Genomic DNA, 15086 nt, shown 5'->3' on the forward strand with positions numbered 1-15086 from the left:
GACTCTCCCCTCCCAAGAGGCCACACTCTCGGACAGGATTCCCACTGCACAGCCTCTTCTCTGCCTCGCACGGGCAGCTCTACAGGTTGCTGAATTCAACCTTAAACTCGAACAGCAGAAAATTCCTTCAAGCAATGGGATGGGGCAAAGCACAAACTTATAAATCCCAGTGCCCAGAGAATCGGTCACTTCCACAAGCTCCACACAAGCACAAAAATCTGCAGTCATTTCACTACATGCAACTACCAAGGCCAACTTGGAAACAGCGGATTTGACATCCCAGGTTACCCCGTTTGGTACTTCCTTCTGCATGTGCCCACTTTGCCAAATGCCCATGCTGTCCTTCCCTTTGGGTTTACTTATTTTCCTGGATAAAAGCACCGAGGAGCTGGAACCAGGGGCCAACCCTCCTCAGAGCTGGATGGAGAAAGTAAAGCCTCCAGGCTGACACAAATCAGGCTGACAACCTGCATCAAGTGTGATATTTAAACCAATTTTAGGCACAAAGGGAAAGGAAAGGGACTGTCTTCTCCTGAATAAGGAAAGCCAGAGATGTGGAAAGAGAAAACTCTCTTTTTTGCCTAATTGCAGCCATGGAAATAGTATTAGAAATACCCACAGCTATTCTATTCTGGTCACCTTAAGCTGTTTTCTGTATCTCATCAGATTCATCATAGCCACCAGACTCAGAGAAATTTGGGACCAGGGAGGGGGTGACTGTGACAGTCACAGCTGTGGAATTACAGCTTTGAGCAGCTCAAAGAAAGAAGCAAACAAGCCAGTGTGCTTCCAGTGGCCCAGTAATAGTTTCTGTTTCCCCATATCTCTGTGCCTGGGGACCCTGCAGGCATTAGTAAGCTCTCACCGTCCCCAAGTGAAGCATAGTACCACTACATCCTATATTACAGGCTGGGGAAACTGAGGCACCAGAAAGCAGCACTTGGCCCCTAATCATGCAGCAAGAAACAGAATCCAAGTGGCAAAATTCACAGACTACAAACTCCTCCTTGTTATCCATAGCACAGATGCAGACCCCCACGTAAGCAATTTTATTTAATGGACTGGAATTTGCCCTCTGTCATGCATAGCCTTCATACAGCTCTAAAAGCAGGGAGTAACATCATCAAATGCTCTGTGCATCACCCCATAGCACCATGCTGTAATTACCCTCTCAAAGTATAACCCAACTGGGATAATTTGGGGGAATTTGGGGGAGGTTGGGAAGTTCTTACTGGCCTGATCCCTTGCTCCAGCTCTTCTGCTCCAGAAGGCACTTTCCTTACTGAAGCACAGAGCCTGGGGAAGGGCTGGCCACCAGAGAAGTCTGCCTGGCTGAACAGCTGCTTGTGCTTCAGTTTTGCCAGGCAAGATATAAAAAATAAAAGGTGGCCCTGGCATAAATCTGTTGAAGCTGAGTTACATAAGGGATACGTTTTGCCCATGATGTGATATTGCCTTTCAGATCGGCTCCCAAACACCTGACTCCGATGAATAAAGCCTTTGTCCCTTTTTAAAAGATCACAGCAAAGAGCAACACAGTGCCTTTTGGTGCAGCGAGAGTTAATCCAGGCTAGAGAAGGCGAGGGATGAAGATCAGCTCATCTTTTCCATTCAGGCAGATCCTGCTCCGGAGCATGCTGGTTTCTCAATGCTCAGTGTCTCGGTGACTTCCAGGAACAGTGAGCTAAACTCAGCTGCTCTTCCCAGCACCAGCTGAGGGGGCGGCAGGGGATGGAACACAGCCCTGTTCTTGGAAGGCAGGAAAAAATAAGGCTCTGGCAGCGCTGTGCAAACTCTCCTCTCTCCCTCCTCCCCTCCCCAAAAGCCTCTCTCAAGCATCTCTGTAATTCCTCCGGGTGAAGCGGCATTAGTTTTTCCATTTATCAAATAAACACACGAGCAATGCTAGAAAACTGCAGGCAATGCTCACGCAGAGAGAGGTTAAGTTAATCAAATAAATAAATAAGCTCATCTTGGTGAGCTTCTACATGCCCCACGGTTTTGCTCAGTTTAGTGCATGACCTACTGTACTTCTTAACATTTTCCTGTAGATAAACACAGAAAGCTGCAGAACCATCCAGTTCATGGAAACTATTTTTGGCTACCTTATCTTTATGCAATGCAAATTCCAACAGATGATTGGATATTTGGACTTCTCCCAGCCTGCCTGCCTGCAAAGGGAGCAGACAGTAACCTCATTGCTATTCTTCTGTGGAAACAAACATATTTTAGAGAGATGACAAATATCTGGCTTGTAGGTGCAGCACTCTGAATGAAATTCGGAGAACTAGTGCAGTAACCAGCTGCAAAGAATGTGAGGATAGGCCACAGGCACACAAAAAAGGAAAATATGGATTCATCTCTGTTTTATGTTTCCCCACAAACTGGGCTTGAAATAGGAGGCTGCAGCAGTGAGTTGCAACTGGAGGTAGAAATCCCGTTGTGAAGTTTGCAGCCGGCAGCTCAGATGGATGAGAATTCCCACCATCTTTTACAGAGGTTCGAGTCTGGCCCTGCTGAGAAATAAAAGCCTATATGAACCGAGTTGGTAGACCTCAATTTAGCACCCAGCAAACCAGCGCCCTTGTTAAGACAGTTTGGCCCCTCGGCCTGTGAATGAATGGGTCACGAAGCATCTCAGACTAACAACTGGTCACCCCAGGACAGGGCCGTGGCGTGCTGCCATGCGGGCGTTGCAAGGGAAGCTGTTCCCTGCGATATCCAGTAGCTGCTCAGCAGATAAGACTTCTGTCTCCAGCACAATCAGTCTCACCTATTACAAGCGTTTCACGTGCTTAAAATGCTGTGGGCTTGGGGGTTTTTTTAGCTGCTGAAAATAAAGGAGAGCATTAGTCTGCATGGTTACACAGGATGCTGCAAAGTTCCTGCAACGCCAAGGCCGCACGTGCACGTTTAGAAGACAAGATGACTTTATTGACACCTTTTGTGGACTTCAAGGCTAAAAAAAATCAGAGAATAACACAGAGAGCAAAGCAGAACCAGCAGCAAACTACGAGACTGGTTTTCAAGTTGTATAACGTTTTCCACTTGCTGATTTCAAGGTTCAAACATCAGCTAAGAGATTTAAGCGCCCTGCTGTCCCCCACAGATCTCTAAACTTCACCAGGATGACACATCATTTATCTTTGCTACCTTCATTAGAAACAAGAAGTGAACAGTTGGGCACTAGGTTTTTTTTTTAGCCGTGTAAAAGGGACTGTGATGATCCAGCTGCTTGCCTATAAATCAATGTAGATGTGCTGATTTACACCATGAGAGAAATTGATTCATTAGCTCTAATTAAACATAGGCCAAAGCTACATAATTTAAATTTGAACAGTGCTCTTGAACACCCTGTTCAGCCCAGGAACTGGGATTTGGCTGGTGCCTTCCTATATTTAGCATACAGTAACGTAACTGAAGCACCAAAATTAGATCTGCAAATAGACCGGTTTCTCAGTACTTAATCAAGGACCTTTTCCCAGAACTGCAGAGGGCTCAAATTAAAAGAAAGGAATATGTAGTAATCAGCTCCACGGAGGCAGAAGGAAACCACCATGAGTTTAAACTGCAAACACACATTCTGGTCAGCTGAATGTATGGTTGTTTAAATTTAATGTGGCTTCGCAGTGACCGAGGCCAGGGATTGCATGAAACGCTTCAGAACACGCAGCTCACGTCCAAGGACTTATTGAGTAGAGACAACTCTTAAGGTCTGTAATTCGCTGTTTAATAAGAATGTCCTTGGCCCTCAATCCTAAACAGATGAAGGTGACAGGTCTGGGGTACCACTGCAAAAACGGTAGTCTGTTACTGTCAGTGACTTGGGTGAACTGCAACAGATATGGAAAAGAGTGACTAAAGGATAAATTCAGTGTACAAATGGCAACATACATTAAATGGGCAAGGATCACGGTGCTGCAGCACTTAATACCAAAGAGAGGAAAGAAGGCAGGAATCCAAGGCATGTGGCACTGCTCTTGTTCAAAGTCCCTATTAATAAGTCTTACAAGATAAACTAGAATACTATTTTCGGTCCTTTTCTTCTCAATCTATTTTTTGTTGGGGGGGCTGAATAAAAGAATTAATTTAAAAAAGTTTTCTCTGTCACCAGTTTTCATGTTGCTATTAAGAAAATCCTCCCTCCTCATTCTAGTCTAAGAACTGCAGCAAGAATAAGACAAAGAAAGTATCATTCTGTAAGCTGAAATACACTCAGACACTTAAGAAGTGTTGAAATACTTCAGAAATCGTCAAAGCTTGCAGAGGACAGCGAATGAAAGGGAGCTTCGTTGTTACGTATTTCTGCAGTAACAGCACCGCAAGCCTCGCAGGACTCGTTAGGACACGCACAGACCGTTGATGCAGTGCTAAGTCAGAGGAAGGTCTTCTCAGTAGGCTTTGGTGCTGTATATCCTAGCTTTGGCAATACCCTTGAAGACTTTGGGTGGAGCTCCCCATCTCTCATAGCCACTTGGTACAGTGAACAGACAGGATGGCCTGTCACGCACAGGGTATGCACCTAGAAATGTCATCCAAACAGCTTCTGCCTCCAAAGTCTTAGGTCTGAGTTTACTTCCCGCACATAAGCAGCTAGTAACTCATCCTGGCAAACTCTCCCTGCCTAACGTGGGATCTCTGCAGGAGCAGGACAGACAAGGCAAAAAGATCACGAGTTCTCCTGCACTGGTTCCATAAACTGCATTCCCATCCTCTGCTGTGATGGGAGGGAGAAGGTGAGGAAGGTAAGAAATAAAGGCAAGGAATGGGATAGGGGAACCGGACAGCAGTAGCATAAATCTAAAGCAGCCACTGTGACTTCAACTTACCCCGTGCCAAGATGGCTGAGCATGAAGGGCCCAGTTAGCTCCCTCCCTGCCCTCACGGTGCAGTGGAAAAGCAAGGATGGAATCTAAAGTGGAGTCTAAAAATCATTCGCTCTTTGCTCCAGTTATTGGGAATTGATCATGTAAAATTACATCAGGAAACGTTTCTTGTGTGGTGCAGCTCTTTTTCAATGAAGTTCTCCAGAACATTATAGCAGTAATTAAACTGCCATTAATATTAATAATTTCATTTCTAATTCCATTTCTTCCATTAGCCTAATAATTAATACTGCTTTCACATCATCATTAGAGAGATCAGCTTGACAGTAGGAATAAAAGATTAGGCTGAGAGTCTAACCCGTGGTGCAGAGCATCTAATAATATCAGGTACAAACTGCACAAAGTCCTAGAGTACAAAAACTGACTGACCTAACCTCTGGGTTAACCTAACAGCACAAAAGCCTCTCTGATATTCACAAATACTAGCATTTGCTAGAAGAAAAATCCAAAGAAAGCATTTACTCTCAAATTGCACAACGCTCACTGGAGACGTACGTACATTTGAAAAATGCATGTCAAACGCAATTCAACGAACCATGCTCTTGGCTCCAGTAGTTCAAGAAAAGCCAAGTTATCCTTCTATCAAGGCAATATTAATGAGAAGCGGGATTGCCACCTCTGCTGCTGTGGTGAACCCCTTCAGGCTGAGGACAGGAGTGCTGTGATGGAGAGCCATCTCATACTTCTATGCTCCAATTTGTTATGTAGGAGCAGTTTGGGCATTTGCATCTCATCCAGGCCTTGAGCCCTCAGCAAGAAGTCCCCTGTGAGTTCCCCAACGGACACGTTGTCAGCATGTAGAAAGACTTTCCTACAGCTCAGCCTATAAACCTTCCTCTCTTGTAGGGGGTACAAAGGTGGGAAGATTCGCTCAGCTCATGGGTGTGTGGTCTACAGCGCATCCAAGTCCTGCAGCTGGACAGTGCTACAGCAAGCACGGCAGTGAGCACACCTTTCATTTCATGGAGAGGGTAGATACTACACGGACTCCACGTTCCCTTCACGGCCTGTAAAAAGAGACTGCCCCTGCCAGCATCAGCATTCAGGATGCTCGCAAAGGCAATTAATAAGTAACCAGAAGTTCGACTCACTGGAGGACAGAAAGATCCAAGAATAACCAGCACACTACTGCCTCTGACTGATGGTTAATCCAAAGCTGGTCTTCCTCTGGGAGACGATGGCTTCGAATCTCGGCCAGCTCACTTCCCTCCCAAACCAGCAGCACCTTGTCAGTGACCTTCTTTAACTCACAGCTTTTTTCCAGATTCAGCGCCTCGAACCAGCTGTTCCTAAAGAAGCAGGAATGTCCTTCTGTCCTGTAAGAGCTCAAGAGGCCTTAAATCAGGTAGGTACACAAGGGCATCATCTACCCCAGGGCTAGTCACTAAGCCCACAGAGAAAGAAGGAACTAGGGGCGGAAGTCTTTCGCTCTAAACTCTCCCCATTATGGTTTTGCTCAAATGATCCACTTCCCCTTTTGGCATATTGGAACCCTGGCCAAAAATCCAGCGCCCTGGATTTCCCCTGCATTAAAAATTGCCATCCACGGACCACCCATCCTTGTAGTAGCTCCACTGGGGCTCCTGGCTACAAGTTATCTGAACATGCACTTTCTAAAGTGCTTATTCATAGTCAGTGTTTTATAATACTTTTTTCCCCGTGGTCTAATAATTTTGAAATTATTTCATTATCCTCCTATGATTCAAGTATACTATTCTGCTATGATCCAAAGACAGACCAGAAATACTTATTAAATGTTTCTACTTATTTTCATCATCATTAACAACTACACCATTTTCATTTCAAAGAGGCCCTATACAATGCTTTTTTGTTTCAAACAGAATGTTGAAACTCCTCATCATCCTTGGAGATAGCAGCCAAGGATAATTTTACATTTCCTTATTATTTCCAGTTTTCTGCACTTCATTTCTAATTTATATTAACTGCTACCCATTCTCCCTCCCCTTGCACATCACTTTTATTTTTTTGGCTCCTAACGCAGTGGTCTTCACCACTGAGCAATGATCAGTGTTTATGAGCTAGCCTCCTTCCCAAGGGTGGGATCACAGTTCTTTGGCATATAATACACTGCTCTTAAGAATGTCCAACTTTAATACTTTTTTTTTTTCTATAAAGCATTCCTCAGTTTAACTCAAAATGTCCTTTAACTTTGGGTAAATTATATGTTACGTTACTACTCCAGAACATCTATTTTGTCCATATTATCTTTAAAGAGGTCACGGTCACGCAGCTACCACCAGCTTCCAATCCAGCTCTGAAACCCTTTGCACCCAGGTGTGTTGGACCTGTTACCTACAGAAACACCATTCGGTGACTTGAAAGCCACCCAGCACATGAATTGCTCCACTCAGAGTTTGTACCTGCTGACCTGCATAACCACCACACAGTTATCCTCTCTAGACGCAAATCCCCCCACTCCAGTTGCACAACAGCCGCTCTGAGCCAGCCTGGGGGCAGGGACTGACATATAACTATTCCCACTCCCCGCTAGTCAGTGAGAACATTTCTGCTGTCATCCTGGCTTGCAGAGGATCCTCCCTCCGCTTTGACTTGATGCTGGGCTTGGAGTTACACCCTAAAAAAAAGTGCTCCCTTTCTTCTACCACCCATTTTGGGAAGAAAAAATTTTATGCCTGGAAAATAACAGAGGGGGGCAGGGTAAGAGCATTAAGTACTGAACTCCTACCATTACAGGAAGGCTTAAGCCATTCTCAGACACCCTCCTGAGGAAGCTATAAAAAAGGCAGGACAAGTTTTACTCCTGTGACACATAAAATAGTATGCATTTTATTCTTCTGCTGTAGGAGGTTCTGGGATGTTCTCAGCAACTGTGAGCCATCTTCGTGCATTTTTGTCTACCTTCTAGCCATCTGGCACCCATGTATTAGGTCAGCCTAGGTACGTACCCTCATTTCTGCCTGTTTAGATGAAATCACGCAATCCCTCATTCCTCAGACAATGACTCTTCCTCTGTCTTCCACCTTCCCTACTTCCTCCTCCTCCATATGCCTGCCATACCACTGTGCCTTTGCCATAGGAACTGGGGAGATTTCCAGCCTTTTTCTGCCTCTCTCCTTATTCCTCTTAAGAGCACAGCACTGATCACGATGCAGCCTGGCCCCTAAGGATGAGCCCCTGCCACTCCCAAGAGAATCCGGACAAGGCAAAAGGAAGGGGGAGGGAAAAGATGATAAGGGAGAGGGGCAGAAAGATCCACTAGGTCTCCCTTTTTGGGCAGAATGCTCCAAGATGGAATCCAGAGGAGAAAAGAAAGAAGGGAAAAGGGTCAGGTGAACAACTGAATTTAATGAAAAGCTGTTTAGCTTCTAGAACCAGACGTCTCTTGCTGCCCAACAAGAAATTGTTGCTTTCAGCATTTGATTATGTATTTGGTTAAACTGCTCCCTCCTGGCACCTCCACTGAACTGTCCCGTGCAAAGCCAAAGCCAAGACAGACAAAACACCTCTCGGGGGAGACCTGACTGTGTGAGATCCCTCCAGCAGGCTGAAGTCAGGCCCCTCAACCACCCTGCCCAGGAACCAGGGTCTCGGCAAAATCTCAGAAGGAACACTTCTGGTCTCCACCCAAACTGATAGGGCCTTACACCTCTTGCCTGAGGCCAATTCTTTTCAGAGGCACAAGCTATTCCCAGAAACCTTGTTCTTCCTAGGACAGAGCACGAAATGATTATGATCAAAGAACCATATTATCTGGTCTTGGAGAAGGGTGGAAAGAGGTAGAGAGAGACTATTTTTGTAATCTCGCTGGACAAATTAGTGGCTTGATCTTAAAGAAGTCCAGGTGCTTGGTGTGTTCAGAACTAACCACGAAAATCAGGATAACTTAAAAAAATATTGCCTAATGGGATCTGTGCTCTGATCCAGCCAATTCCTTATCCACATCTGACAACATCCAAGACTTCAAAGGAAAGTAAAAACCAAAACCAATCCATTATGCAGAAATAAGGAAAAGGCTCTTTTGAAGGCCTGCCTTGTGCTAGGACTTTGACTCTTCTGCTTTCCCCAGCCTTCTCTCACCTATTTTGTTGTTCATGCATAAGAATTCCCAAAGACAGACCCCGAAGAATACAGCAAAGAGCAGAGAACACGTCCATTCCCTGACAACTACCGTGGAGAGGATTCAGACTCAAAGGTAAAGGTATACAGTTGTCAGCTGCTTGAAGAAGGCTCTCAGCCTTCTCACTACACGACCAGCCTCTAAGAAGTGGGTGCTACAACCAGCACCCGAGCAATTCAATATGTCAGTTAGATTAATACTAGAATTTAGGTTGGAAGGGATCTCTACGGTTCATTTAGTTTGTCAAGTTAGCTCCAAGCAGGGCTAACCTACAAGTCAGATTATGTTGTTCAGGACCTTGTCCACATGAGTTCTGACATGCTAGATCTACAATTAGTTAGGCTGCAAAACAAGAAGCACATGAATAGATCAAGTATCAGAGTAAACAGCTGCATTTGAAAATGGGCTTCTTCCATCTGTAAAATGAAAGTATTGCTATAGACCAGGAAACGATTTAACCAAAATTCTTTAAGGCCAAACCAGCGTATAGTCTTGGGTGTGGAGAGCAGCCTACCAGCAGTGAGAATAACTTCCCTGATGACCTTGTAGCTTCCTTAAGTGGTTTACAAATGGTAGGCTACACTCACAGGCAATTTATATTTTGATATTGTATTATTATATAGAAGTTAACTGTTAAAACCTTTTCAATGATAGATCCCTTTGAGTTACAGAAAGTCACTAAGGAATGTATTATCACAGCCCGACCTCCTACACAATCACATTTCTTTCCTAACCTTTTCAGCTCCATTCTCCATTATTCAAATGGAGGACTGTTTTAGACTGAGCCAATCTGCTAGCATTCTGAGAGGTCTGGTTTTCAAGAGTTTTCTACTAATGCAATAAATGGAAAGCCTGACTCTAAACGATCAAAACCAAGGACACTAAAAGTTAAGACTTTCCTTTAATATTTTAATTCCCTGCACTAAGTAGAGTACTAAGTACAACAGAAGATAAAGCATCCAGTCCTCTCTACATATAGTTCACCCCGATACATTCTGTGGAAGCTGTATGCATTCATTCACTTGCAGAGTATATCCCATAGCATGTATGCCCTGCAGTCGTTATCAGTTGACTTTCTAACAGTGCTCTGATTCAGATTTTCAGTTTCTCTTGGGATACCACTTAGCCTCTTATTTCATTTGAGCACTACTTTTCTTTGGCTTAGTTGACTTCATTTTCAAAGTCAACCTTAAAATAAAAGGAGAAAAAAAAAGTGGAAGAATGTTCTGTTATCCTATCTTTAAAGCTCTAACAAGCATAGTATTCCATCAGTAGTTCTATCACGATTAAATGAGATTTACTTTATCACAAAACATGTGAGACATTCACCCCATGGTATTTTGAAACTGCAGGTGTTTTTCTGGAGGAGCCTTCTTTGCAATGCATGGTTCTTCACTCTAACATTGTCCTGGAGCCTTGTCTTCTGTGCACTGCAGGCTGTTAATAGGCCAGACAGGGATTATGATATGTAAAGAAATGGTCCTGCCCTGGGACACGAGAGATGGACTGCGGGATTCTGGATATCCTTTCCTGCTCTATTTTCCATAATTCTTTCATGCTTTTCCAAAAGTAACTGCTTCACTGTGTTCTCTAAAGTTGCCTTCCCTATAATGTTCTTTAACTTGGCTGAACATGTGCAAGCTGAAAAAGCCATTATCACCTTTGTGTTAGAGCCTTTCCACTATTTTTATTTCAATTCTGTGCTGGAGTCAGCTCATCTGTGTAGTTCTACTCAAGCTGTTAACAAAATGGCCCCAGAAAATTAGAAAAGGGCTATGGGCCTTGATTCGTTTTGAAGATTTTTCACACACCACTGTCTTTTCTATATACAAATGACATATCATGTAAATCTGGAGTGTTTTGAAACTTCATCAATTCATTTGCTAACTGAATGCAGTTTATAAGGGACAATTTTTTGGCACTCAGTAGTTAGTGTCTCTCAGCAATGGAATAGCCTCCCTAAATCAAACTCACCTTAAGGGGTCTGCGTAAAACCCACAATGCTCTTCTCCAGAGTCATCTCAAAGGCTTCTTTAGAAACTTCTCTGAGCTGGATCTGTCTGGTGCAGGAAAGAAACACTTTCCCAAAGTGAAGAGATCTCAATTTGTTTATGAACACGTGTCAGCAGTTCCTAAGTTGTGGCACTGGAGTCACTGAAGGAGAAACCACCCAAGTCAGAGTGCAAACAACTCCATGAACACAGTTAAAGTTGATGGAGATGGTGTTTGGTAAATGAAACGGAGCAATGAGGGGGCTTGACTTGGGGCAGGACATCCTGCTGGGGATGGATGTGATAGGTAGGTCTAGCGTAAGGATTAGGAAAGGACATGACCAGAGGGCGCAAAGAAGAAACTAGAGGCACATCTTCTCATGTGCCATGAAACAGCACATTTCTAGTGGCCTCTACCTCGTAACATGCCCTTGCCTCCAGTACTGATAATGATGGCTGCTTCTTATACCCACAGTTGCTACTGCCACTGCCCGTGCATTAGAGCAACACAAGTCTGGAAACGCCTGGCACAGGTTACAATCGCAGGCTGAATTCCTCTATGATACCACTTAAGCCCATATGAGTTCTGAGAAACTGCTGCCACACGTTCTCTCCATGACGCACTGCTTAATAACCAGCTCTTATGTTGCGCTGGATTCAGTTTCAGACTGATTTCGGTATATGGCCCCATATACAATACTTTGCAAAAAGGTGGGTTGGGGCTGGTAATTGGGACAGTACCAGCATCCTTGAAGAAAGCTATATGCTCTTCTAGCTACATATGAACCCAAGCAATAGTTACTCAGAGTTAATCACTCAGAGTTAATCCTAGCTACCGGAAACATTCACCTACACAACAGAAACACCATGAGAAACAGTCATGTCATTTGGTTCTCACTTAATCTCTCTTGTCTGAGACAAAACAAGCAAGTCTGTCCTAAATGCTTAACAAAACCCAATAACCCTCACCTCTAAGGCTCTGGAAACAGCTTGGTTTTAGCAAGCTACCACTCCTTGGGTCAGGTTACCTGGCTGACATGTTGCCTGTGATATGAATGTGAACAATTTTGGCCTGATTTGCAGTGCAGTCTACTCCATAAGACTTGAAGGGCTGGTTTCATCCTTGCTCAGACCCAATGTGGAGCTGCAAAGCATCCTCCCTTTCCCCTCACCCATGAGGACTTAGTTATAGGCCACAGAGGTTCCCAGCAATGAAACACTGCTGATGGAAATCAGGGGATTCTGTGCTGTCATCCAGAGTTAAAAAGAGTCCTTATGGATAACTTTTCCTAGATCAGCTCCCAAACCCTTCATCCAGGAGAAAGGCAACTAACTTCAGCTCCATGGAAAGAAGCCATAAAATCGTCTGTGTAGGGTTTTCAAAGCTTGACTAAACAAGCTGTGATGCTCTGTTATGTTCCTTTCTGTACAGAGGGAATTCACGTTTTGCTGTATGCAAGTAGTCAATGAAGAGGTGGTGTAATTTATACTGTCATAATGGAAAACCTCTTTGAGGAAACTGGAGAGCTTTTGCCCTTCTTTTTGGAGCCAGTCTCTTTCTCTGAGTAACAAAATCTGATGAACTTTGAGATGTGCTGCATAGTCTCCTACTTACCCACGCTTTCAGGAAGGTGAAGTCAGGGAAGAAAACACCCTTTATGAGAAAAGGTGGGTTTAGTGGGAGCTTATTGAGCCTCCAGTACATAGCCTTTAGCTAGGAAATGTGCTTGTTTCCTTCTGCTCTAGCTGCACTTTTAGCTTTCAGCAAAGACAGCTGCAGTCCTTCATTCATTTAAAATGACTTAATATTAACTGAAATAAGTATTTTAACTTGAAACGTATAACTTCCAAGAAGAAAAAGATTCTTTAAGGAGCACTCACTAACCAATCCTGAAAAGCTAGGCTAAAGCTAAAAAACCCCATTTCCTCAGCTGGTTGCACACAGATGTGTCCTGCTCAGGTGCAGCTCTGCAGTCTTGAGAGCTACAGTTTCTTAACTTTTGCTTATGAGATTTACACCACTGTTTATCAGCTACCTAGGACTGCCTGACAATTACAGCTTAAATATATAAACTCCATCCTCAAATCAGCTTTACATTTTCATTTCACACCTGTACACACACACCTTTACACTCACACACATAAGTTGATTTTAGATTTTTTTCAGCCAAAAAAAATCCCAGCCAATCACATATATTACAAATACAATTAACATACAAATTATACAAATTAACTCTTAAAATTTTTTGGAACACAATTAGCTTTTGGTCAGATTGGGTTTTTACCACTTGTAGCTAATCCCTTGTCCCTCAGCCAATTCAATTAACCAACAACTGCTGTTCAGCTGAAATTGTACTGTGGCACCAGTATTTGTGAGGTTTGTCATGCTTGGTTCTTGTCTTGAGCTCTCTTTTGCACAGAGACAGAGCTACGGAAGGAACGGCTGCATTTTATCCATATTTCTCTACTTCGTTGTCATATTTACAGGAAAACACTCTGAGGGAAACATGTTTACTAAAGTCATTATAAACACAGACAAAGAAGAAAGCAGGAGACAAAAGTCAAAGTTGACTCCTCCGGCGCACCAGCATAAGGGAACTGGAGATCCTTGGGCAACCCCACCTCTTCCCCTACATGGCATCCCCTTATTTTTAGGGTTCTCCCAGGAGCCCCCTTCCACAAGCCCTCACTCAGAGGGCAGGCTGTGGGGTAGGAGCTGCACACCCACCACACATCACGTCAGCAACGGTCCTGGCAATTCCACTGGCCACAGCTCAGCCTTAGCATCGTGTTTTATTAGGTTAGCACCTCAAGGTCCGCGGCGCCTGTTGGGGCCATCGGAACAGAAGAGGCATAAAAGAGGGACTAGAGTCATTTTTTCCACTCCCAGCACTGCAGGCCGTACGCTGTCACCCCGGGGTGCAGCACACTACGCAGATCACACTGTGGTCTCGGGGCACGGAAGTGATCTACCTTGAGTGAAATTCACAGCTGACAGAGGACTCTGCCCAGGCCTGTGCACAACTTTGGCTTCATTTACATCATTGAAACCGGTTTAAAGAAAGCAAAAGGTAGCTAATCACTCTCTTTGGAAATGTCTTCCTTCAGGGAAGACTAATTCACTAACCAACCCAGCTGGAGTTTTTTTTTTTTATATACTAATTTGGCACAAGACCAATAAGCAGAACAGCAATTCCCGTGCAACCTTTGCTGCCCATATTCGCTACAGCCAAACGCAGACACCTAACTGAAATTCTCAGAACAGGAGCTTCTTCAAGAGTCAACAGTGAGAGAAAGATGCATCCCACCTGGATCTCCCTCACACACACTCATTTCTAAGTGCCCAGATTCCTCTGCTGAACGATCCAGCATTTCTCAGCTTCCTAGGCTTATTCTATGTCTCCACCAAACTTTTTCTGCTGTCCCTTGAAGGATTAGAGGCAAAGGGCTTGATCTACTTGCCCTGTCAGCTAAAAAAAGTATTTTTAACCCCTTTCCTGCTCTTTTCCCCTGGCAGCCGAGCCTGTTTTCAACAGCTTCTTGTTCATGGCCTGCTTCTGCATTTTGTAGAGCTCATAAACCCCCCGACTAGGGACCTGTATTGCAATTTGCTGCATAAGATGGACAAGGGCCACTGCCCCATCCTGAAAGCCAGGACGTTCTCTTCTTTGTTCTTCCTCAAAGAGGAAAAAATGAAACACTCGCTCTTGGGTAAGGCGGCAGCTCCTGAATTTGCAGGAACTCAATAGGAGCCAAGAACTGTTGCCACCCCAAAGGTGAGAAGCTGCTGATGTGCTGCGCAGAAGGAGTCATGCTAGTTTTGGAACCAGACCTCCCAGCTTTCCCTTTCCATTACCCTGAATTCAGGCTCTGCTGGGCCTGACCAAATCCTAAGAGGACAAACTGTACTTGGCAACTTCACGAGCAGAAGAACCGACTCCTGCTCAGAAGCTGTGATCGCCTGCTTACAGGAACAGCCATGCTGTTCACTGGCAGGTACAGATAGCCTCTTTAGTACTGCAGCGTCACTAAATGCTGTGTATTTATGGCCACCACAAGGACTTTCGTACATGACACAGCTTCCTGAGACAGCAGAGCATCTCCGCTGTC

General features: G+C 44.4%; 1 protein-coding gene across 14 annotated transcripts in view; it reads right to left on the reverse strand.

Moving 5' to 3' along the window:
- Positions 1-15086, reverse strand: part of HEMK1 (HemK methyltransferase family member 1) — a 114674-nt gene that overhangs the window by 48409 nt on the left and 51179 nt on the right. The window contains exon 13 of one of the 14 annotated variants that reach the window (XM_064518638.1): positions 1233-1744. The exons of the other annotated variants lie outside the window; for them this stretch is intronic. The gene's annotated coding sequence lies outside the window, so the exon portion shown is untranslated. The remainder of the gene's footprint in view (positions 1-1232; positions 1745-15086) is intronic. 14 annotated transcript variants of the gene reach the window in all.

This window comes from Dromaius novaehollandiae, chromosome 12 (genome assembly GCF_036370855.1).
Source record: "Dromaius novaehollandiae isolate bDroNov1 chromosome 12, bDroNov1.hap1, whole genome shotgun sequence".
NCBI lineage: Eukaryota > Metazoa > Chordata > Aves > Casuariiformes > Dromaiidae > Dromaius > Dromaius novaehollandiae.